Here is a 26,264-nt window from a genome sequence, read left to right on the forward strand (position 1 = left end):
AGGTACCTGATTTCATATATTTATTTATTTTCTGGTGAGACTCTGTGTTGTTAAAAGATGTAACTTTTCATGAAGAATAAAAAAACACATCATTTTGTGAAATTCTCTTCAATACTTCCTACGACATTTTAATTAAAACCATTTCTGAAATGCTTTATTTGCTGGAGGAAAACTGCATTTACAGTACATGACACATTTAAAGATGAATTTAAATTGCATATTCAATCATGTTTCAGCAGAAATTATTGTGCGCAAAAATAGAACAAAATCCCAAATGCTGGATCCATTGAAACCTATGAAATTAAATCAAATACAAAATTTGACATTTTTCATGAGATGCCTTGCTTTTTTTTTTTTTTTAACAGATTGTAGATCTTTTCTTTTTTTTTTCTTTTGTTTAAAAAAAAGGATAACAATATGTCTTAATGTTTACCTGTCCTGCTCTTGCACTAGTGTTTCTCATGACAAATGTGTTGTTCTATGCATACAATGGTATCAAGTAAGTATCTCATTAATTTGTTTGTAAATGTAAATGACACATGTAATTGTGAAAATATTTAGCTCAGATCTGCAGAGCAAATTATAAAGCAGCAGTGTATAGAATGAGAATCTGAGCTGGATTATATTTAAAATGTACAAAAACAACCACACACACACACAAAAGAATCAAACAAAAGACATTGACTTTCATGGTTTTAAATGAGCAGAACTGTTAAAAACACAAACAATACAGATGAATTCACAGCTACGTATCTCACAACACACAGGATACCAGATCTGGAGGCAAAGAAATAACATTCCCCAGATACACAGGGGACACAATTAAAATTCATAACACTAGGTAAAACATATCTTCAAAGAAGGGAAAAAAAGTTATCTGCAATTATATTAACACATGGTATAAAACTTAGCTTTTCTTTCATACAATTACAGTATTTGTTGGTTATAGCAGTTTGAATACACTGTGATCAGTAAAGCAGACATTGATATAGGGCCTGAATGTGAAATGCCTTGAGAATCCATTCCACTTCATGGGGTGCTCACCGGCTCTGCAAAAGCAAGAATAATGGTTAAGCATTCATGGGATTCCCAGAGATTTGCTGATATAATGTTATTTCTGATGGAAAGATGGCTACTCAAGATGGTGCCAAAATGCAGGCAACAATGAAGTAGACATAACTCAGAAAAGTGTATTTTCACTGATTCCAGTATAAAATAATTGTGGATGTGGAAGGGGTGGAGATAATGAGAGTAGAGACAGATCAAATTTATACAGAAAACATGTAGTATAATCTAATGTGGCAAAGAAATGAGTGGATTGTGCGTTCTCTTCAATGCCAGCAGTTCCCATACCTAGAGGTTAGTAAAAGAGATTAGATTTTAAAAATACTTTTTTCCTGAAAAGTGCACTAAGAAGCTGGAGTGTAACATTGGTATACTTTGCAGAGGAGAATATATCTTAGAAATATTCATCTCTTTTCCATTTCTCCACCCAATGAAGCCAATAGACACTTTCACTTGATAGGAAGGACTCTCACCATATCATATGTAGATCTCTACAAGATAAATGCTTATACTGCCTAATATAAATAGTTAATGAAAATAAAGATGTAATCAAAATTATGATTTTTAAATATATATATATATATTTATAAAAGTTCACATTTCTGTCTGATAGCTATAAGAGAAGCCTCTTAGGATGACTTCAAAGATAAGACATCTGCACTATAAAGAAAGGTTAGAGGTTAAACAAAGTGTATTTTTGCACTTACTGTGAAACAGCTCAGGCTGTTTGTTGTAAACATCACCATGAAAAATACAAACAGACTTTTGTAGTGGTTGCATTTTTTCTACCTGTACTTCTTTCTTTGTGTATATGCTATGCTATAAAATCTAGTCCTACTTGGTATCAAGGAAAAGGAAAGAAATGGATTTTTTTTCTGTTGCTATCAGTAAAACCATAACAAAGAACAACTCTGTTGTTGTTGACTACTGCTGAAAACCTTAGAATTGCTCTTTAATTACACTTTACTCTAAATCAAGAACAATGTCAAAATGAAAAGATAAGCACATATTGTTATTTACGCCAATTAGTAGAATTGTTCATAATAAGATATTATTTAGATAATATTGTGAAATCAAACACCATTGTGCTATGGTGCACTCAATAAAAAGCATAGAAGATAGTGTCTTGCATTCACATAAACACTGCAAAGAACTAAAAGAAATGCTCCTTAATGAGATAGGGTATTCTTCTGCACATGACATTCATCTCAGTTCATCTCAGCTAATTTAAGTTGTGTGTCTCCACCTGAATCTAATGTCTCCTGTGCTCCTAGGCTCCAGGCTCCTATTACAATAATTACAGATCTAATCAATACAGATAGTGGATTTTTAGGGTGTCATTTCATTTGAATAAAGACACCACCTTCACAATGATCTAGATTTCACTCGTTGTTATTGATTTGCACTAACTACAAAGGGATCTTCAGAATGACTCTCTTAGATGCAGAAGCATACACTGTGGACACATAAAGTTGTATAAGTTCAGTAGTAGAACTTCTTCTAATATCAGAAATGTATTTGCTAGAGTTACTCAGATGAGCTGAAACGCTCTGGAAAGGAGATTGGCAGTAATAATCACATAGTTTTCCATTTGCTTTGGAACCATTTAGACTATCATGTTCACTCTTAATATTTCCTCATCTTTCTACAAAGAGGAAAGGCTGAAGGTAAACTGAAGAAAAAAGAAAGTTACCTGAAAAGAAAGAAACATTTCTACAGTTGCCAATAAACAATATGGTCACTGTCTATGGAAGTCACAAAATGGATGAGATGGCAAGAGACCTCTAGAGATCATCTAGTCTAACCACCAGCTCAGTGCAGGGTGAGCTAGAGCAAGGTCATCAGAGCTGCTGTGTCCAGTTGCATTCTGAATAGCTCCAAGGATGGACACCTCTGTGGGAAACCTATTTCAATTTACCAATTTGTTCTCTTATCTTTAAACTAATTTTCTGTATTTCAGTTTGTATCCATTGCCTCTTGCCCCATCTGTGAAAACCACTCAGAAGAGTTTAGTTCCATCTCTTTTGTTCTGGGGAGCCAAGCACTCCTGATGTGGCTTGTCAATGCTGAATAGAGGCAAAGGAGCACCTCCCTTGACCTGCTGGCCATGATCTGTCTGAAACACGTGTGTTAACATCACAGAACCACCAAATAGTTGTCAAGATTTCTTAGCACTGTACTTAGTGGGGAGTCATTCAAGACGAGCAGTCAACAACTGTAAATGACAAATTCAAGTCAATCACTAACAGATGCTGTCTTTAAAGACTCCTTATGAGGAATGTGTATATGTACGTGTACATGTTTATAAATGTATGGGCTTGGGGCTTGAGGGAGTTTATGTCTGAGCAAAAACATTCCTGTGTATGGAAGAGAAAGAATGAAGTCTAACCAAATCCTCTAGACTTTGGACAGGTTTTGTCTCTGAGGACTGGGATGAAGTGCACCATATTTTTGACATGAAAGCAAATTTCACCATCCGCACAAGCCATTACTTTTGGCAGGTTCTGAAGCTACTGGGAATAATGAATCTTGATTTCCAGACAGAGAAAAAATTCAACAGTACTAAACACAAAATAATTAGAAATAGACGATCTATAGACTTTGCTCTTGAATATAACAAGAGGTTTTCCAGAAATAAACTAGCTACAAGATACATTGAGCCATGAACCAACAACCTGAATATATGTTTTCGGTATAGTTGAAGACAAAAATTAGATATTTTCACTTGTTAAAAGAGAGTTTGAGTTCTGTCCTACTTTCAGATTTTGAATAAGGAGGTCTTTTTTTGTTTGTTTGTTTGTTTTGCTTTTTTTTTTTTTTTTTTTTTTTTTTTTACTAGTTGCTATGGTAGTAATAAGCATTATAATGCTGAGTCTAGCAGTTCTAGTCATAGACTACACAGTCTTGTGTTAACAACAGAAATAAATTACAATCCCTAGAAAATAAAATTAAAATAAAATAAAACTACAAACATAAAAATAATATTGGGGCAGATCTTTGGGAACTTTACAAGTAGAAACCTGGATGATGAGATTTTGCCTGTCCACATTTCAGCAAATCATTTCTATCACACTCACAGTCAATGACAGGAAACAGGTACATTTAACCCGATTCCTTTCATTCATAAAGAGAAAGGGCATGAAAGGAAAGACAAATGGAAAAATATTCTACTGCCATCAGATTGCTAAGACTACTCTCCCATGCAGGCTTACAGACCTTTTTACTGTGAACCACAAAATCAGACAGATGAACCTCTCCAGTCATGTGGTGGCTCTAATTTGCAGTAGGAATCTGAGGTATGGATCCATCCCACGGCCCTCTTTGGCTTCAGAGAAGAACCTCTGCAGTTTACTGTGTAGACTCTACTCATCTATTTAGTCTAGCCTGTTCTGCCTGTGAATTAAACAGCCAGTCTCATGAGAAGATACATTTTCCAGGATGAAAAACAAAGTTAATCCTGTCTGATGTTGTTTTGAATCAAGTCAGATCTGTCTTTGCTCTAAGAAAATGTGATGATACCTATCACACTGTGTAAATAAGTTTTGGCAATATAACTTATTACTTTTGCAAAGTTATACAGGCATTAGGGTTTTTTCTGTAGTCATTAACCTCAATGAACTTTTCTGTTGGGAGGACTCACCCAGATAAATTGCGCTCCCTTATCAACAGCAGTTGACCATTCACAACATTATTATTTTTTCTTTTTTTTGTGATAAAGAACCTAAACTCATATGCAAGGCTGATAATGGACATACCATCTTGTGACATGAGGTTCTAAGTTTTCTGTTTCTGACATCCCTCAAAAGAATGCTGAAAATAGAAAACCTAGGGTTGTTTCTCTGCCTCTGTAGTATCAGAGAATAGAGATATGCATACAGAGCATAGTAGTTCTGAGAGGTAGAGAAAACTCTCAGATTTTCCAGATATGACTGATATATTTTTCTTATGTGTTCAGAATTCACCAGATCACCAGCTTTGGACATCAGTATCAAATTTAGCCCCATACCAGACATTCCTCTGCAGGTCATGCTGTAACTTGATTGACCTTCCACCTGTGATGGTGCGGAATGGTTTCTGAGGACTCATGTCTTCCCTTTCTGATCACCTTCCTACGAAGGTTTCAACCTGGGCCTGATATAATTATATTATTATATATATTAATGTCGCTAAATAACGCATTTTCAGGGTAGGGAGGAAAAAAAAAAAAAAAAAAGAAAAAAGACAAAACTCACAAAACAAATGCCAAGAAAAAAAAAAGAGAGAGAGAGAGAAAGAAAAAACAACATCATATCCTGCATCTTTCAAGCTGAAGGTAATCAGACACCAGATTAATCCAAGAACTTCATTACACTGACTTGTGACAAGAACTTCATCACTGACATTGTGAATCTCCCAGCCTTAAGCTTGTTTCTGGGCCTTTGTTCAAAAGTACTGTAAAATGATGAGATTTTGCCTTCAGTAAAGCTTTTCCATCGGTTAAAATTATTCCTTTTTAAACAGTCCTTCCCACAAATTTTCCAAGGAAGTAAATGATACCCACTTTTCACTGCAGAAATCTTCTAGAGACATTTCTCTAGTGCACAATGCCCACAGCAGAAAAGCCGCTGTTCTATTCAGCCACACTGGCCATTTCTGCTTATACTGTAATTTTAACAACAGGTTCTTAAAATAGGACAGACCTAATAACCCAAGAGCCTTCTGTCAGAAAAAATAAAAATAAAAATGAGGAAGCAGGGTGATGATATATTTCATAGAATATTGCTTCATATTCACTTAGTCATTTATTTTTTCCATGCGTTCTCTTAACTGCATCAGTGGGGCCCAGAAACCCTTTTTCATCCAACTACAATGAAACAATTTCTCTTTATTTTAGAAATATGCTTCAAAATAGAAATCTTTTGGATCTTCAGAAGACTTCTGGCCCTGGCTTAAACTGTTTTTTAATTTAGCAAATGGAGATCATTGGTAATATAGAAGCTTAACAGGTAAATATTAATGCAGGTGCATGGGCATCTTTTGGGGATGTGCCTATGTTTTGATGAGTCCAAAAAAGATGTCTCTATGAGCCAGCTCCCTAGCACTTACTACAGTGAAAGACATCCAAACAGTTTTCCAGTTCCATGCTAGAAAATTGTGGCTAGTAAGAATTGACTCCCATGCATTGCCGCTTTTGAGCTGTAAAGTTTTGTTTTAGCAAAGCAAATTCCTTACCAGAGTTGCAGTATATGGCAAAGTTTTTAAGAAACATGGAACTGAATAAGGCCATGCAAATCTATTAAAAATTCTGTAACCATGTCCGACTCTGCACCTAGAAGTCAAAGCTGTGGAACAGCGCTGCTGAATTTTGAGGACTGTGAGAAGATCCATTTCACAGAAGGGTGAAGTGCCCAGGGTTTGGGACATGACACATAATAGATGAGATGGGAAGGAGAAGCAGTAATTTTCCCCCAGTTCTTAAAAATACATATTGCTATGGAAGTAGCAAGATGATGTGGCAATAACATGCAACCAATCTTTAAATGTCAAGGATTTTTGTATTGTTTGGTGTTGACGATGTGCAACATCAGATAATGACATCTCAAACTCTGACTAAATAGCAAGTAAGTAGCAAGTCTCAGAAGCATTGTTTTATCAGATTAAAACATGGTGAAAATCCCCTATATCTGGATAAACAGATATTGTTTCTTTTCCCCTCATGGCACACTGTGCATAGCAGAGTTGTGTATGATTGATAAGTCATTACATAGTTCTTTAACATGACAATGTTTACTCCAAGATACAGTTGCATTTCAACCTCTGGTAAATTCTTATTATTTGAGCCACAGATTTGACATAAGCCCTGAATGAATTATTTTGAAGTTGTGTGAGGTGTAAAAATTTCATTCTGACAAGCACTTCCAGTAAATTCTGATAGAAGTCCCCAGGAGCTACCTGGAGCACAAATGTATGAACTAATGTAATTCACCAAAGATTCACTGACATTTTACTAGCTTTTTCTCTGGCCAGTGTTTTGGGCCATAGAGGCTCACTTCCTCCATTATTTATTTCTTTTTTCTTTCTGTACTTCCTGCATTAGACCACTGATCATTAACACTGGCCTCACTGCAGATGCTTCACCATCTTATATATAGATTATTCTGTGTTTTGCTCCAGCTCAGGGTCCAACAAGACAGGTTTTTTTCAGATAACTTGAAGATAAAAGGTAGGAAATAGGCAGAGGCATCCAAAGCTGACATCCAGGTATAAATAAGCAGGTGGTCCTGCTCTCCAGTCAAGGTGAGTTTAAAGGAAGAACTCCTTCAAGCCTACTCCAAAACAATCTGTCAAGAGAAGGAATCAAAAACAGTTAAAAATGAGGTCTTGCTTCTTCTCAAGATCGCAACTCAAAGAAGATGCTTCCTCCAAAACATGCTTATTTGTTTTTTCTCCATATTATCCTTGTAGAAGCACTGTCATCCTCCTTAAAGAAGGTCTCTCATTTGGGATGTCCTTCATGACTGTACAATAACAAACCAAACAAACTTATCTGGAACCACTTTCTTCTGGAACAAGTTCCCTTGGGAAATGGTCATGGCACTCAGCCTGACAGAATTCAAGAAGCATTTGGACAATACTCTCAGGCATATGGTTTGATTTTGAGGAGGTCCTGTGTGAAGCCAGGAGCTGGACTCAATGATCCTTTTGGGTCCCTTCCAACTCAGGATATTCTGTGTTTCTATGAGTCTAGGAGTGAGGCTTCAAGTGGTTTAATCAGTGGCAGAAGGGTTATCACTTCATTTTGTTGACATGAAAAACAAGGTTAAAATTGCCAGCAATGTGTGATCTAAATCTAAGTGACATTAAACAGATGGGACTGAATGTCCAAGAAAATAGCATGTATCTCTCTCTATCTATGAGCTCTCTTTGTACTTTAAGCTGCACTAAATTTGACGAACTACAAGATAGAGCCTTTCCCTTTCATTTATCTCTTTATTTTTGAAAGACAATTTGGGGCAGCTTGGCAGCCTTGGGAGTGGACGTGTTGTTAGATTAACAGTAAGAAATTCTGGTTCTTAAGAGGAGTAAGAAATGAAGAACATTCCTCCTATTGCCACTTGGAAGAGAAACATGGATTATTTTGTTCATTCTTTGGCAAGTGGTATAGTTGTAAGGCAAAAAACTTCTAGCAAAGATGAGCAGAGACAGTGCTCCCAGTGCATCTCTTTAACCAAACTTCTATGGTAATGGAGGCAATTTGAAGACATTATTTAAAAAAAAATAGAGGCCACCACTTACATGACCTAATTTCCTCCCTCTTACCTCACCTTTAGAGTACTCCAAGACAATCTATTTCTTTTTTTTTTTTTTTTAGTATGCTTTAACCCCTTTGTCCTAGCCCCTTTGTGTTAGTTGTGCAAGCTAACATTTGAGACTGGCAGTATGCAACTCCCTTCCCCAAACCGCATGGACAAGTGATTAGAGTCTCACTTGCCTTGGAACAGCCCACATCTCTTTTGTGCAGTCATTGCCAATCTTTCCCTAGAAAGATAGAGCTCCCATACTCTCATTTGGCAACTCCTATTGTGTGGAGGAGGAAGAGAGAAAATGAACTTTATGAATAAACTGCATTATTCTTGGAAGCACTCAGGATAACGCAGAAATAAGAGACATAAAACACTGGCCAGATAAGACATTGTGTGCTGGAGACTAATAGAGACTAGATAGCAGACCTGATGAGTCATCAGCTTGTACCAATTGGCAAATCTTATGTTCCTCTGGGGGCATGTAGAATTGCTGGCACTGGACTGGCATTGGACTTTCAGTTTGGATTATCAGAAAGAAAAATGCTGACTGAGATTAAAATATGTCTGGTTGCAGGAAAAGACAATTTCAAAGAGAGAGATGCTTAAACAGTAGAGTATGTAGCCAAGGCTGCCTAGCATACAAATCATTCAGTACACTTTCACTGTATCATTACTATTTCACCATCCCCGAGAATCTGGCAAGAGTCATGGGAAATACCAGACTTTCTCCTTACAGCAGCATTTAACTATAAAACAAGTAAATCAGAGCTGTAAAATGTGACAGAAGCCCTTAAATTACTATTTACACGTTAGTGGAGATAGAGCTGATAATCCCTGAAAGAGCCCACAGAAGATACACAGCATGGCTATCGTTGAACTCCAACTGTTTCAGCTCAGGGAGTTAGAACTGTATGCTCTGGGTGTTCCTTAAAGGGAATTGGTGGAAGTATTACATGTTTTTGGTAGAGACAGAGAAAATGAGAGTAAAGCTGACTTGTCAGGAAAGAAAAACATAATAGGACTGTACATTGTGTGGCATCTTATACACTGATAGATATTTCAGTACAACAACTAATTCAGTCCATTGATGTTAATAAAATGTTTTTCTGCAACTACCTGAACACTAGCTGTTATTAACTCTTGGATGATGCTGTTTTTATGTACATATGTTGGCATTATTCATGCATATGATGCTAGGGCTGAAGCAGTAAATGGGAGTACACTTCACATGGTTGCTTCATTTATGCAGTAGCAATAAGTACCACATTAACATAAAAAAGCCCATATGAAAGCAGATGTTTTAGGAGACACCAGGGATACTAAAGCAATTGGTTATGGCAGGAAAACATATATATGTCAGGGAGTTCATTCTGATATTTATAGATAACCCTGATATGCCTTTTGGATATCTCCTCATAGTGCTGGAATTTGCTCCTCAGTGGCTTGTTCATAAATGAGAGCAAGAAAAACTGAGATGACATTCACTTTGACCTCTCCCATCATGGTTCTGCTCTATGCTGGTGAAATATTTTTTCTTCAGTTCACCTTTAGCTAAATCTATTCAACAGAATGTGTTAGCCCGAAAGTAAGCTTTAATGGGGCAGTTCCATTTTACTTGGCTAAAGTAAAGTGAATTTAATCCTATAGTGTGTTATGTTTTACTCCTAAATTACATATTTTTGTATTATCTCCTTCTATTTGCAAGTTTTACTGATTTGCCTTGTATATTTTCTTTATAAATAAAACATCAGTGACCAGTTATACTAGTGCTGAATCCACTACTATAGGGAAGAAAGCCTACCTTCATAAAAATGTGCCCTGGAAACATGTTCTGTTCCATTTTTTTGTTTGTTTTGTTTTTAATATATACATATTTTTCTTTTTCAGGAGTTCTTTGTTTGTTAACAAGTTTGAGGTTTGGATTCTTTTGTTTGTTTGTTTTTGTTTGTTTTGTGACCACACAAAGTGTTCCCATTCTCAATATGGAGAGCATAATTATTACCTTTCATACTAAATTATACTGAAGCCGTCTAAAAGCAATCTCATATAGTCTCTATTTACTACATACATATATAGCTTCCATTTTGTTTTCCCTGTATTGTTCTTCATACTCACAAAAACATCTCCCGCTGGTTATATGCACGTTCTCCTTAAATCCCCATCAGAAGTTAAAAAATAATTTAAAAATCCATGGATTCAAGGGAAAAAAGGGGGGAAATAAAAGAAAGATTTCCTCTGAGTTACTGAATAAACAATGGTGTCAGAAGTCCCTAAGCAGAAAATAATTGGAGACTTGGAGTATATGTGAGGGAATATGCTGTATATATCATCTGTTATTACCCTTCCCTAGGTGTCTGCTTATGTGTGCTGCTGAAGGAAGGAAATGGGTGGAACAGCCCTTTTGTACCAGCAAGAGTGGGAGTCCTTGTCCTAAAAAGCAGCCAGGTTAGATTTAGCAGGGTGCTTCATCTGTTTGACTCTTTTCTGTTTTATTATCACTATCGTGAACAACATCACTAAAGGGATCACGTAGGCTTCCAGAAGTGTCTTCATTTTCTTTTGAAAAGATACAGAAGTTTGTTGGGGAGGGAAAATAATCATGAATAGTCACTGAAGAGCTGCTTGTATATCACATATTCTGCATTGTGCCGTTGGTTCCATTTATATGAATGGAAATGATTAAGGTTTTACTTTATAGCATCTAGTACTAAGGAACCAACAAACAAAAGAGGGGATATGAAGTATTTAAGGGCTCTGGGAGGCAGAGAGAGAACTTTAGGGTATCAAATAAGCCTTTTTACAGCTAAACTCTGATAAACAAAAGGCAGAGGAAGAAAAAAGGGGGATACATTCAAGGTTTTAAGCAGATCTTGGATATCACAGTGGTGGAAGTCTTTGACATGTTTAACACAAAAGCGAAAAGCGAATCTAGACAAAACACAAATGATTAAACTGTAGGGAATTACTATGAATCCATGGAATGGAAAAGGGCTTTTGACTTATCTTTAACTCTATGTTTGTAGAATTATTTGAAAAACAGAATAATTGTGGTAGTTATTGTGCAGCCTCCTCCATCTGGAACAACTGAGATCCCCTTAGACACTAATAATTAGCAATGAATTTTGGCACTGCCCTCTGTGTGTTTTAGAGATGTCACTGGGTATTCAGTATGGCTGAGCAGAAGCCTACACATCCTCACACGCACCAAGCATGAGGAGTTCCCCTCTCTTCAGATATCAAAATTCATCCTTTAACAAGAATGACAGTGGCTTTGAAATAAACAAGGAAACAAGCACAGAAATAACAAACAAACAAACAAACAAACAAACAAAAAGGAAATAACAAATAGTTCTCTGCACTATCCTTTACTGGGAGTTGGCAGCAGATGGTGGGATTAGAATGATCTCAAATTGCACTTGGCCAAGTCTCTATTTAGAAGTCCTTTATGGCCAAAGGTTAAGAATGATACATCCTTGGTGACTTGTGCTTGTACAACAGTCATATGTGACTGGCACTGGGGCTGTGGTTGGCTGCCTATTGCAAATATCTCCTTTGGGCTCATGAATGTCGCAGTCACCTGATGTTATTTCATCCTCCCATTTATTTTGTAGTGATATGAGATCACCCCAGGATAAAGTTAAGCCTCACTTTCTTGCAAAGATTCACAAGTTTTGGGATACAATCCATGGAAACACATGGACTCTTCAGCCACTGTGAAGTTAATCCTTCTCTGAGAAAGAACACGCACAACTTTTCATTCCCCATAAATCTTACACTAGTAGAGCACTAATTAGGGGAAATCTAATAAACAGCAATGATGCTAGAGTATTTTGCAACATGGCTATTGCTTAAATTCATACTAAATTTCCAGCTTCATCAATGGTGTAAGCAAGCAGTTTTAATTTTTCATTTCAATTGATTATCAAGCATACGCAGTTAGTTACTTTATCTCAACTGAGTTATTCTATGAAATGGATTAATGTGACAGCAAACCCCTGCCCAGCTAGATCTCATAGATCTCATTGTTTTTTTCTTCTGCCTTCCCTGTACTGCATTTCTGTTTGTTTGCAGGTACGAGATTTCTGCCGCATGGCACACAAGTCTGTCATTTTAAGACATCTAAAAGCATACAATTCCTCTAGATCTCCCTCCCTCACTAATGCTATATTGCAGCTGCATCTTGAAATAAACAACTCCTTCCTCCTCTGTAACAGATGGTGCTGTGTAACCCAGACTACAAGCATGTCTGTAGCAGCAGTAATGAAGCAGGAAAGCTGGGCAGATCAGGGTGGGAGGGATGGTGAAGGCTCAGGAGACCACTTTCCCTGTTAGTCCCAACAGTGAAGATGAAGGAGACATGGAACATTACGAGAAGGATGGGAACATCCTTCTACATACATGTCAGGCTGTATTGGAGACCGGTTTCATCGTCTTTTTTCTTTACTGAGAAATTGTAAGTGTTTAAGGGAAAACTGATGCCACTTAAAAAGTAGTTACCTAATTAAACCTCAAATGTAGAAATCTCTGTTCACTCAGAGATGCACTCTGTGATGCTCACCACCTAAGGCAATACCTCAGCCATATGGCACTTCAATAGACACTAGCGCAGGGAGCCCTTTTTATTTTTTAGCAGATGGGTGCATACTACAGAGTGCAGCAGGGAAAAGGGGTGAAAATGAAAGAAAATGTAAGGAAAGAGAATCAGGAAAGAAAGACAAAGTTCAAAAGATGAATTCTTATTGAACTCTTCCATTTCTGCTCTGAACTGCTGGAGGCCTCGTTTCTTCGCTAGAAAGAACTTCTGTTGTTTTCCAAACCCTTGTATTCAGACTGACGGATCACAAACCTCTTCACAGGAGAGTTGCTATGTGAGGGGTTGTCCTTCATGGGGCTTTGAGCAGAAATGCCACTGATGATTTCAGTGTGTTCTGGCCCAAGTAATAGTTGCAGAAGTTTAGGAGCAGGATGAAAGTTCTTAAAGTATTTCTTCTGCTTCATATTACCCCTCCAGGGCCATGCTCATAGTGTGTATTTCAATCTCAACAAGCTTAGGCTGTATCAAAAAGTGGCTAGAAGACCTTAGAGGAGAAAATCAGTGCTGAAGCATGTTGCAAAGGGAACCTGGAAAATATTGTCAGAAAAGAGAGGTTTATTTGAAAATAAGCCATTGGTATATCTAGTTTTCAGACAGGTCTTGATATGGCAAGAGTGCACATTTAATGGCAGACATTGCATTGCCAAAATAAGACTAGCAGCTATATAGATTTTGAACCACAGGTTCAAAGCGATATGGTTCCATTTACATTACAGTTGAAACACATTGTAATGGTTTCCAAATTTTGTTTGGTTGCCTGCCATTTTCTCCTCTGGAGCAAATGTCAGGGATATAAGATGTTCATGGTTTGGTGTCTGAGAAAAAATGGTGCACGAAGCCAGTCACCCCTTCCCATCTCTGTACTGAATGAAGGAGATTTGGAATCACCCGCAGTGTTATCCAACATGGCACTCCATACAATTTGCTCTGCTAACATTACTGGGACTGTATTACCCAGGGTTCCATATCTACTGCAGCTCATATATCCTTGCTGTGGGACTGCATTACACAACATGTAGGGTAGGCTGAATGTGCTTCTGATAAAATACAGTGTGTATTATCTTCTTCTATAAAATCTGTAAATCCACAAGATGTATTTAATATTTATCTAATCAGTGGTTTTTACTAGTTGTTCCAACTTCTGATGTTCATCACTATACCATAAAAAAGAACATCTTGTAAATGTATTATCAGAGCAATAACTCCTTTAATGAGCAACTCTCTTGTTATTTTAATATTTAATCTGAATTCTTTAGGAAGCAAATTATAATTAACAAAGATTTTTTTCATTATTATTTATCGTTCTCTGCAATTGTTCACTGTTTTAAAATGCTTCTAACAAAGCACAACTTTCACATTGTTTCCTACTGAATTTTAACTCTTGGAAGCAATAAATGCAAATGTATTAAGATGTTCCTGTTTCTTTTTCATTTTATTTTTCATTTTATTTTCCAAACTGTTTGCAAATTAGGACAACTCATGGCTGTCTGTTCACAAATCTTTTAATGCGACCTGTAGGTCACACTAGACACATTATCGAATGATATCCTTAGATCATCATCAGTTCATACATTAAAAATAGACTTTGCCCAACATTCATAAGTTTTCTGGTTTTGTTGTTGCTTTTATTGGAGCTATCTTATTTTGTTAGATTTTTATTTTGTTTATTTGTTGTGCTGACTCATCTAGTGTTTCTCTCTCAAACATTAATGACTCTCCATCAGACTTGCACCACCGCTTTCTGAAAGGAGTACTACTCATGTAAGAACACATGCAACTACTAAATTCTGCCTTCCTCCACTTTGCCCTTGATTTCAGCGCAACAGGGTATTTTTAAAAGCCTAACAGCTGATTTCATTCATCCCTCTTTGTAGTCAATGAATAGAAGTAGGCATGATTTTAGAGCATGATTCAACTGACCCATTTCAGAAGCCTATTTTGGGAAGAGAAATACTATACCCTAAAGTGCCTATCCCCCTCCAGTGGCTACAGAGAGAATCTAAGCGAATTGTTCAGAAGTAATACCAGGTAAGAGGAAACCCAGCGCCTCCTCTGCTAAAAAGCTGATCAAGGTCTTATGAACCACCAGTGGAGCTGGTCACAGTTTTGCATCTTCAGAAAGGAAAAGTTTTGTTTTATATTTCATTACTTTGACTGAGATTAGACTTTGATCATAGCAGGAAAAATCATTGCATTCTCAAGATAAAAGGAAATGGTGACATATAATATACCATTCACTGTTTCTAGAATTTCCCAAATAAACAATGATATAAAGGCAGAGACTACATTGTGAATTTGCCCAATGACTTTAGGTATCTTCTTCTTTCAGCCAACTCTACGTGTGTGATTTAATTTCCATGAACCTACATGGAGTGCAACAGCAGAGACGTATGGCCCTGAATGGCCTCCTGGGCCATTCCTGTTTTGTATAGATTAGGTTGCACTCAATAAATGAGAAGAAATTGTCATGGATCAACAATAAACAGGCGTACGATATCCCTGAGTCAAGTGCAGGGCTGATATAGATAATACTATAATTTCAGCAAAGTATTTACTTATTTATTTATTTATTTCTCCCCAAGATTATTTTCACAGGTCTTTTTTAGTCTGTACAATATTATTACAATTATTTAATCCTGAAAGGAAGAAATACTGTTTTTTTCCAGCCTGACAGACAGAAAGCAGCGGTGATGAACCCTCTGCTAGAAATGGAAAAGCAAGCATTATTGCGGGAAGTGTTGTACCATCTTTGTGAGGTTGATTGTAATACTGCTGTAAATACAGAGGCTCTGGTTCTTACAATAGAAACATTTTATGCTTAATGTAATTCAGTTTATGGCCCCAGTGCAGTGCCAGAGTGGTGTAAAATGGCATTAAAGTTAATGAGAATCAGGCCTAGGGACTCTAATATTTGCTTTCTGCTGTGCTTGAAATTACTTGTGTTGTTTTATAGCAATGTTTAAAAGTCAGTACAGAGAGATTATAAATAAATAAAAAGTCCCGGGTCCCATCCATCCATCCATCCGTCCATGAGAAATCTAATGTGGTAGTCGTTACAGAACCTAAATCTTGAGTGAATTACAACTAGGTTTAATTTGTTTTTTTAAACTTAGATGTTAATACAGTACTTCCTTTAAATCTTTCTTGCAGCTACTTGGAATCAACAACACAATATTCAAAGGCAAAAGTTTTTGTGAGCCTCATTTTACTTTTCTCCTGTGAGTAAAAGTGAATCCAGGGTAAAAATGATTAAACCTAAATAATATATTGTGTATATGTTTCAAAATGCTGACAGAAGATATTTGGCCTTGCATAGTAGAAATGCTTGGGCAAAACAGAAACAGAGATTTCCTTTACCTTCACTGCAATAATCTTCTTAATGACTTGTAAACTGTCTGATCGTTTGTGGTGAAACTCTGTGTTTCTGCTTATGTAAGGATTTTATTTATTACAATGATAATATTTGGCTTTCTGTCTCCAAAATTGGTTGGAGCCAAAGGAAGGTATTAAAAAGTCCCACATTTCTGATATATTATCAGTTCTACAATTATTATAACAAATACCCAGAACTCACAGGTATACTTGAAGCTGTATTATGCAGAGGTGCTATATTTCTATAAGGCTAGAGAGCAGTATGACAGAAATCCCGTAATACAAATGCACGCAGACTGTCCTACGATTCTTGCACTGAAAATGAACTTTTTAACAATGACTAAAACAAACAAAAGAAATAAGAAGAAAAGGAAGTAAAAGCAAAAGAAGCAGATGTAAAAGAAGAAGAAGAAAAAGCAAAATAAAAAATGAAAAAGAATAAAAAAAATAAAAACAAAAAAAAAAAATTAAAAGCAAAAGAAAACAAAAAGAGACATATTTAAGTATATTTAGTATACGGATATTTAAGGCAATAAAAACCCTTTGAAGCAGAATTTTGTAACATAGAATGATTTTTGGGATTACCCTAAATGTTAGAATTCATACCACATGGGAATGTCTGAAGAGTCTAGTGACACAATTACATACTTCAGGCCTGAGTCATTTCAATATAGTGGAAAAAGGGCACAGTAATCCCAATAAAGAAAAGATCATACTGAAAACATAGGCTGACCTCCAAAGTACAATCCAGATAATCATATAAAGGCTGTAAGCCCTTACATAAAATTGGAATAGATCTTTTGGAAACCCAAGCAGTTCTGATTCACTATTCATGTAGTTTGAACCATTCAATATACATACAAATGTGATTATTTAGTATGGGATAATTTTTGATAGGCATTACAAAGGATGTTTTAGGAAGAGACGTGAAGAAGTGAGGAAAAATAAACTTTGAGATAAAGACAAATAAAACTTTTTCCTGATGCTAATGAGTACTGCATGCCTTTAAACACAAAGTTTAAAGTTTTAAAATTTCTGTTTAGAAGTAGGTGAACTTTCCTCCAACATACGCTCTGGAAATGCAAATATAAAAAAAAATAAAATTCTGAAAAAGCAAAACATGTTTGTGAAGCTTGGTGGCTACTCATTTTTCCAACTTCACAATCAGGAGTGTGGGAACTCCTAGTAATGCCATACTTTTGCCTAATACATCTCTCTTTTTAAAAAACTGCTGACAATGGAAGAACAGTGTTTTCTTTGTAGATCCTGGTTCAAAACCAGTGTGATTTCCAAACCCTGTAAAACCACACTTCTCATCATAAAAACAACAACAACAAAAGGCAGGTTGCTGAAACAAATTATCCCTTGAAGAATTCATAATTACACAGGCTATTCTCACCAAAGTCACCAGAGCATCACGCTTCAATATATTCATGAAATGTTATGCAAAAGAAAAACTAAATATTCCTTCACTGGCACATCCAGCTCCTTCTGCCATATGTCATTTCCCTCCTCATATTTGCATTTGAAAGCCTTCTTTTGTATTGCCTTCATATCATATTTGAGTAAGAGACCTCAGAAGAGACAGCTTGAAAGAGAAACATCTGTTATGGGCCACGGTGTAACATGCTAGATGTAGCTTTGTGGTGTTGACAGTTCACTTGGAGTTGAGAGGCATTTTTTTGCTACTTTCATTCACTTTTTTGCACTTCTCATGCTGGGCCATGAAGCCTCGATCCCTTGCGTATTTTTAGCCCATGAAAATTAAATATGTGCTACACTCTCCTCTTTATGTGGACTATGCCTGAATGTAAATGAAAACCCAATGGTCTCATTGGATGGAGGGAAGTCTGACTATTAGCTTATCTCTGAGGAATATAACCGTTACTCTTGTTTTAGGGATGATACGGGCTACCAAATGCACTACGTAGATCACAGACACTAGAACGACAAACTTGAAATTGGAGGGTCCAGGTATGACTTATCTGCTGTACAATTTGAAACACCTACAATAACTGAAAAGCTCTTGCTGTTCCCAAAAGTGATTTGGGGGAAACAGTGCATCCCATTAAAGAAATTTCCAGGCAATAATTTTAGCTAACCATGCAAAAATACTGAGCTGAAGATAGTGATTTCAAACCAACATAGGAGCAGAAATTTCCAGATGAAAAATGAGAATAGAAAGCTGGAGTAATTATTTCTTAAAGATTTTTAAAGAGATGCTCAAGCCCACTTTCCACAAAGTCTTTATCCAAGGATGTAAGTGCCTGAAAATCTCATCCTACTCGAAAATCTCCAGTACTGCTGGAAGAGGACATAGTGTGACTCCCAGGGTCTCCCAGAGGATACTTACTTTTTTAAAGTAACTGTAAATTGTGGGATACTTTTGTCTTCATTTCATAAAATATTTGCAAGGAAGAGAGAATAAAGTGTTTAATTTATTTTTTATTTTATCCGTGTCTTATTATATATAAACTCATTAAGAATGATTAAGTGATAACATTGAATATTTTAATATTATTAGAAATCTGGGAAAATACTGGAAATATTAAATCTACGTAATTTGTGTCCTGATTCACCCAGTCCTGCTGCTGTTATTGCTTTCTGTATTTTCATATCAGGAGACTGCTTGTTCTGTGTGACCTCTACCTTGGCACAGAGTCACCAAGACTTCCTTTGAATTCCTCTCTATTTGTGAACAAAAATGAAAACTCATTGGATTTTAATATTAAATACTACTGAAAACAGGCTAGATCTGGATTTGGTTTGTTTTTGGTTCCAAGAAGCTTGCCATGTGTTTTAAAATGCCAAATAAAAGTAATAAAAAGGATAATAAATCTTTAAATACAACTCAAAACTAAATTGTTAGAAATCACTTGTTCAAATTCCCTTTTGACTACTGAGTCATTGGATTTTTACAAATGTGGAAAATTTCATGTTACAAGACCAATCTCACTCTTTTTTTTTTTTTTTTTTTTTTTTCCCTATTCTTGTAGCTGCGTTGTTCAGCTTTAATAGAATAAAGGACAGGTATTTCTGGCTTGGTTTAGATCTTTTAGAAGAATCACATAAGTTTGGCTTTTGATTGCAGCACTGAAAAAAAAAAAAAAAAAAAAAAAAAAAAAAGAATTTGGGTTCATTATGTCTGCAGCATTTTTCAACACAAACTAGCTGCAAAGTTCATTAAAAAAACAATACCTTATCCTGACTGGTTACATCAACTCCTATGCTCAAACTAGCCAGCAATGGGACTACATATATATATTTTTTTCCCAGCAAAACCCCAAAGAGACAGGAATTTAGTCAGATGAATATTTCATCACCTGGTTTACTCCTCCACTCTGAACACAAAATGTTTCTTAAGCAGCATTAGAAGGCAGGCAGCCACCTACAGAAATTTCCCAGGCAGAAATCATATGTATTTTTTGAAGTTGAACAGAAATAGGACAGTGACATTTTTCCATTTTGTTCCCTTAATTGCCAGACAAAGTGCAATTTTCTGTACTGTTCTATCAACCAGATGCCCTTGTCATCCACCATCTTACTACAGTAATGGAACTTGACATCCTCCTTGTTGTTTCTTACTGCATTTGTGTGACTCACTGTGCAAAATAAAAACGTACTAAGAATAGCAGAGGTTGTGTTAATGGCAAAGCTATGAAATTCCCTTCATCTAATTGCTTTCAGAGTTTTTCAGTGCTAAGGCTCTTGAAGCTGTCTTGATATGCTATGAGCATTCAGCCATGAAGCTATGTACCAGCCAACGCATCAATTTCAGTAGAAACCCTGCTAGGGCAAAGTTTTCAAAGGTACTTCAGTACCTAAGGAAGTATATATGGACCTATGAAAACTTTCTAAGATATGAAGGCTGCAAAATTGCTTCTGAATACTTTACTTTACACAGTTGAAAAGCTGTCCAGAAATGACGAATGGCCACAAATGTCTGCGGAGCATTACAAATCAGCTGAAGTTGTGGTCCTAACCACTTGAGGCATTGGAGCATAACAAAAGGTTAAGAGAAAAGGAAGCGACAGTGCGGTTGGTTACTGGTGTTGAAGTAAACTGCACAGATGTAGGAGAAATGCCTTTGTTTTGTTTATACTTAAGAAAGAAAAGCAGCCATTTCATGACCACTTTACAACTGTACATAAGTAAAAACCTCAAAACAACATTTATGTGTGAGGAAGGTCCAAAACAAAGAGAGCAATTTTACTTCATGACATATGACATACAAGACGATATGTCTTGTGTTTAAAGTTCAGATCACTTTTCCTCTTGACACCAAAATTAGGTGTCCAAATGTTGAAACAAAGCTAGCAAATACCTAAACAAGAATTAAGGATCATAGATTCATGTGGGAGGAAAAAAAAAAAAAAAGGAAAAAAAAGGAAAAGCATTATCTTTAATTTGTCCAAGTGATTTTGGAAAGTGGTAAGAGTTTAAAACACCTGGAAAATGTAAAATTAGAGGTGGCAGGTCAATCATCTAGAGTACATTACAGAATGAGATCAAGAGACAGGTGGTGATTGAGTGACTAGTGAGAGAAAAATACTCTCCTAAACAAGAGAAAAAGACTGGGAGTTATATTATGCAAATTCAATGGCATGGTTATGTAGCTGAAAGCATGTAAAATAATCACATTTTACAGAAGTTAATTTATAACTCAGAGTTAATTCAGAATTGTATAAAAGTATAGAGTAAGAACAAACTTGATTAAGCAGAAGAGCTGTATTCAAAATGATTGACAAATCCCACACTATATTCATATATCTGGACTGTGAAAACCGCTGTCTCTTAAGACCATCCTGGTCTTAAAAGCGAAATTGGCTACAGGTGTAGCTAATAAGGTTATCCACCTTAATGCAAAAGCATTCACAAAAATTTTCAAAGGATATCACACCTTCAGTGTTTTAAAATGCAATTTTGGGAATTAGAGATTAGTATGAAATCATAATTTAGTTGGGGCGAGGAATTATGCTTTATCTATTTAGAGTAGCCTGTATTCTTTTCTAAATACCTGCATCACAGCTCAGAGATGCTCTTCTAATGTGTTTCCAGTGTGACTTCAGCCAAAGAGGCTCTAAACTGAAGACTAAGAATAAAAGTTGACATGTAAATCTACAATGCTCTAGGAGAGGGTAGAAGTGAAAATCCTGCAGGGAGATATGTTTAGAGCAACACTAGACAATTCACTTCACAACAGCACCTTGTTCAAACAGGAGCCTCACCCTGCAATGTCACATGGAATGACTGTACTGTGGAATCAGGATGGCCTTATAGATCATTTCTCACCTTCATTTCTTGTGAATTGATGGAAATTTGCATGTTTTGACTTAAAAGGATAGTTTTTTGTTTGTTTGTTTGTTTGTTTGTTTGTTTCTACTATCTATCCTTAAATGTTGCTCATATAAGATTTTATGCAGGCATGAACAGCAGGCATGACATAATCTTTTCCACTCTGAAATGGTGTTCAACCCAAACTGGCAGTCACAATGTAAAGAAAAGCTGCAAATTCACTTATTTGCACCTTCAAAAGAGTGTGCGACCTCAAAGGAGTATTCAAATAAGAGGCAAATTTCTGAAACCCAGAAACCATTGTTTCTGTTTCAAAAGGGGCCAAAAGATCTGCTCCACACTCCTCCTCCTGCAGCTAATTCCAGGTACAATCAGATTTTAATAAAAATTTTGCTTGAGGTAGGGAATGACATACCAAGCTTTCTTCCCAGAGGAATTTTGCTGTGCTCTGTTTCAGGTGGTTAATGTAAGAGACAGCTTAAGAGTCCTTATATGCTTTTTGAAGACAGTAAATTAAGCCATAAGAAGTTCAAATGGCTCATGAAGAGCTGCACAACAAGCAGATGATAGAATTAGGTTTATACCCCAGAAGTGGATAATACAAATCTCAAAATTCTGTTAAAATGGCTGTTGATGATTGTGACCAATGTATTTTAGTGCCATTTGTTTTGCATGCATTTATGCTATATTTAGACAGTACAGGATTTCCCCCACCCTTTTGCTGAAGCTGCCTACATTTATTTTAAGTTTAATCTTCTGTGCTCCAAGTATTTATCTCCATTGTCACACAGTTTTATTGTAGATATTTGATCACTTATTATCTCTTAACAGCAGGAGGAGCGAATTGGCTTTGTCAAAGTCTTGGCATTTTTTGTTCCTCTCTGTTTTGCTGACAATCTTTTTTTTTTTTCTTTTTCTTTTTTTTTTTTTTTTTTTCCTTCTTCTCCTGAGTTTGTAATGTGTTAGCGTATCCCTTGTTCTAAATAACCTTAGTTTTAATAGCCTCATTGATGATGCCATAAGGGAGCACATAACCATTTGAATGAGCTTACCCAGAACTACTAGCTGCCAGAAATGCTTGAAACATCATGTGTATCTTTATCTCCCTTTCAATGACGGTCATTCTTTGCTTGTTGATTACTGTAGATCACTTTATTGAAATGCAAACTCAGTTAACTGATGAAACTTTTTTTTTTCCTTCCCAGTATTAAAACATTCTTTAAATGATTTGCTGAGAAACTCTAATGTAACCATTTTTCAAATAGGGAATTGATACTGGCATGGCATCAAGACTATGGTGTTTGTCATTCAAGTGAAAAATGCATTTGGCCAAGATGCAAGGCAATCTTTGCCTATACGAGCTATAAGCATGATAACGTAGATTTCTAAATTCTTCAGAAATTTGAAATTCTTTAGAAACAACACCTGCCTAAAGCATGATTCATTCAGTTACAAAGAATGACCCATAAGCTCACAGGAAATGTAGGAAACAGGAATGCCTCCTCCATGCTCTCCTTGCCTACCACTCACAAGGCAAGCAAGTATCCAAACCTTTGGGTTTCTCCAAAGCTTCTGGGCATGCACATCTGCTAGTAAAATCTGTACTGAACACACAGACTATAATCCAGCTCAGTCTCTGAAAAAAATAGACCATAAGCATGCATAATTTGGCATCCAAACACCAGCAGTCACTTTTGACCATAACATCTCTGCACTTGAGGTTCTTATTCATAAAATCCAATTGTGATGGAATCTCACAATGAATTGATGAACTTCACATTTAGAGCAGGATTTAATGTGCAGTAGCTACTTGCTGGAGAAGATAAGGATAATGATTGCACTAACCACTCACCATCCTCTGCACTATGTCCTGTATATCAGATCACTGAAGACAACATCACACATATTCAAGGAAGCTGAAATAAGTTGTATAAGCAATATTAATTTTGGTGTTTGCTAACTCTGAACAGTTTGGTGCAGTTCTTTTAAAGTTCAGTGTCTTTGAATACATTGATTATTCCTACGTCTTATAAAATACACACCTGGGTTGTTACTGAATCACATGATTACTCTCACAGAACATTATTACAGATAAAATTTAGGCTATATACCTGCAACTTTTAGATGTCAGGTGTTTGGTTTTAAGGTACAACCAGTCTACATTTAAAGTCAAAGGGTAAATGCAAAATGCTTCATTCTGTCATGACAACACTTTTTTGATTTTTTTAGGTGCTTTGCACAATGCCACACATTTTGGGAGCAGTCTATTTAAAGCTAATGCTGAGAAGCTCCTCTTAGGTTAGATTTCAACTTGGGAAGAGGATTAGACCTAACTACACAGTTGGCTGCTCTTCCTTTACGAGGCTCATCTTGTTTTGCAGCCTACTGCTGAAGGCTCATTGCTTTTCCCAGTGTGTTAGATATAACACGATAGGATGCGCCTTTAGGGGGATCTTATGCTTCATGTTGGTGGAAATAGTTGCCATTGGAGGTTAGAAATTACAGTGTATTAGATTTGTCAAGGCTGCTTTAAAAATAAACCGATCCCCGTATTTCTGTGGAGAAGTTGAGATACCTTTCACATGAGAGGCAACTTCTGTCTTACACAGAAGGTTCACTATGATTCCAATATCACCATTCATATTTCATTTAATCTAATTGCTTAATGTAACACACATTGGCCTGATGTTTCTCTGGCATAGATCTGACCTCTGCCTCCCTGGTGCTGCTGAGCAGGAACAACAGGAGCTTTGTAAGGAGTAGCTGCTCATGGTGTCACTGACCAAGATCCAGAGGGGATTTTTCATCTATCCTAGTACTGACAAAGCTGGTCTTAACAGTTAACATTGTATGTTGCAGAGTATCTACAGACAGAACAAGTCCCTAGGTACAGACAGAGAAGCTGTGGCAAAGATGGTCTCTGCCACATAATAAAATAAAATAAAATAAAATAAAATAAAATAAAATAAAATAAAATAAAATAAAATAAAATAAAATAAAATAAAATAAAATAAAATAAAATAAATAAAATAAAATTAAATTAAATTAAATTAAATTATACACAGTGCATCATTTGCATTAAAAAAAAAAAAAAGGAGAACATCCATCACAGAAATTAGGGCAAAAGGAAGCTTGAAAGTGTGTCACGATTCTCACATTTTTATTTATTTTTTCAGTATGCATTCAGACACTTTGGAACAGAACACCAATACAGGTGGCCATGCCCATATTCCTCCTTCGCTCTCTAGAAGTATCTTCAAGGGAGGTCCACTTAAGTGGCAAGCCAGCAGGGGCAGGACCACATGTGCTCTTTTCTCAGACTACTTCATCCATTACAGCTCTAGCAAAAAGAGCAACCCATGCCAGGAAGAACTGCATGAGAAAATACAAGTGAAAGTTAATCATTATAGCAGAGTTTGGGAGCACAGAAGATAAGAACCTGCCACGGGTGGGAAGGACCACTGGCTAACAATAGCTTTCAAAAGTGCCTCCATACAAAGAGAGAGTTCTTTTATCTGCCTCCTGCCAAGTAGGCAAGGAAGTGGAAATTCAGCAGAACTTCTTCTAAAGATGCTCAACAGAAGCCTCACTGCAGAGGCTTAGATGAAAGCAATACCACCCCTGCAACATTGGAAAGTCCAATTTGGTGGAAGTCACTCTGCAGCAAGTAGGTGGCCTCATCATAGTTCCTGGGAGGCAGACGCCTTAAAAGTTAAAGCCAATGTTACTGGTCAGGCTGCTAAAATTGTTTGGAGAGAAGAAAAGTGCTAAATCCAAGTCTTAGTACCTGATTTTGAGGGGCAGCATAGAGTCTTGCATGACTTTTGGTGAGATGTTTAATCACCTCATGAGTTACTTAAGCTTTGCTAATTCTTTCTTTCTCACAGAGGAAATATGTGCACTTATATATATATATATATAGTTATATATTTATATATATATATATATGTACACAGGCATTTTTATCTGTCTTTTAGTTTAGCAGTTTAAGTGAAATGAAGAGTATGTAGATGAGCATGCAAAGCAAGTCCTGTTGAAAGACAAACTTTTCATACCTTGAACAGGGATCTGGAGCAAAGTTTTTCTCTCATCCTTGCAAAATGTACTTCCTCCTCATTCTTCACTTTTCCCTTCTCTCCATGTAGCACTTCTCCTAACCCATTGCCTCATTCTAAACTGTGTCAGTGGTCAGGACAGTGGGGTGACATTAGATGCACCCAGACTGTCCCACAAGGACATTTTTAGGGTACCCTTTGGCAGTGTATGGAGAACATCAGTCATTGGGGCTGCACAATTGTGGTTGCAGCATAGCTGATCCCTTGGGTTGTGGTGATGCAGAGAAAGGCATCATGAGGCTCTTCCCTAATGGGAAGATATGGTGGACATAGGTTCTTATCACAACTCCTGATTAAAGTCAGTACTGCATGTACAAACCGAAGCACAGGGCTTGTTGTGGGCAAAAACTTAAAGCTGTCTGTGTCAAATTAAAAAAATATATTAAAAAAAAAATCCAAAACAAAACAGAAATGCCCTTTTGATTCTTCTTGTTTAATTAATTTTCCCTGCTGGAAAGCCTGGGGAAGTTCGTATATGTCTTTTACAAAGCAACATAAAAGTTAAATTCATTTAGCAGGAGAACTTAGCCTTACATTAAC

At 36.4% G+C, this 26,264-nt stretch overlaps 1 protein-coding gene across 4 annotated transcripts in view; it reads right to left on the reverse strand.

Annotated features, from left to right (window-relative positions):
- Window positions 1–397: 397 nt before the first annotated feature.
- TSNARE1 (t-SNARE domain containing 1) overlaps window positions 398–26,264 on the reverse strand; it is a 450,045-nt gene continuing 424,178 nt past the window's right edge. For all 4 annotated transcript variants that reach the window (XM_032181907.1, XM_032181904.1, XM_032181905.1 and 1 more), the window contains one exon: window positions 398–1,049. The gene's annotated coding sequence lies outside the window, so the exon portion shown is untranslated. The remainder of the gene's footprint in view (window positions 1,050–26,264) is intronic.

Source organism: Aythya fuligula, chromosome 2, assembly GCF_009819795.1.
Source record: "Aythya fuligula isolate bAytFul2 chromosome 2, bAytFul2.pri, whole genome shotgun sequence".
Classification (NCBI taxonomy): Eukaryota; Metazoa; Chordata; class Aves; order Anseriformes; family Anatidae; genus Aythya; species Aythya fuligula.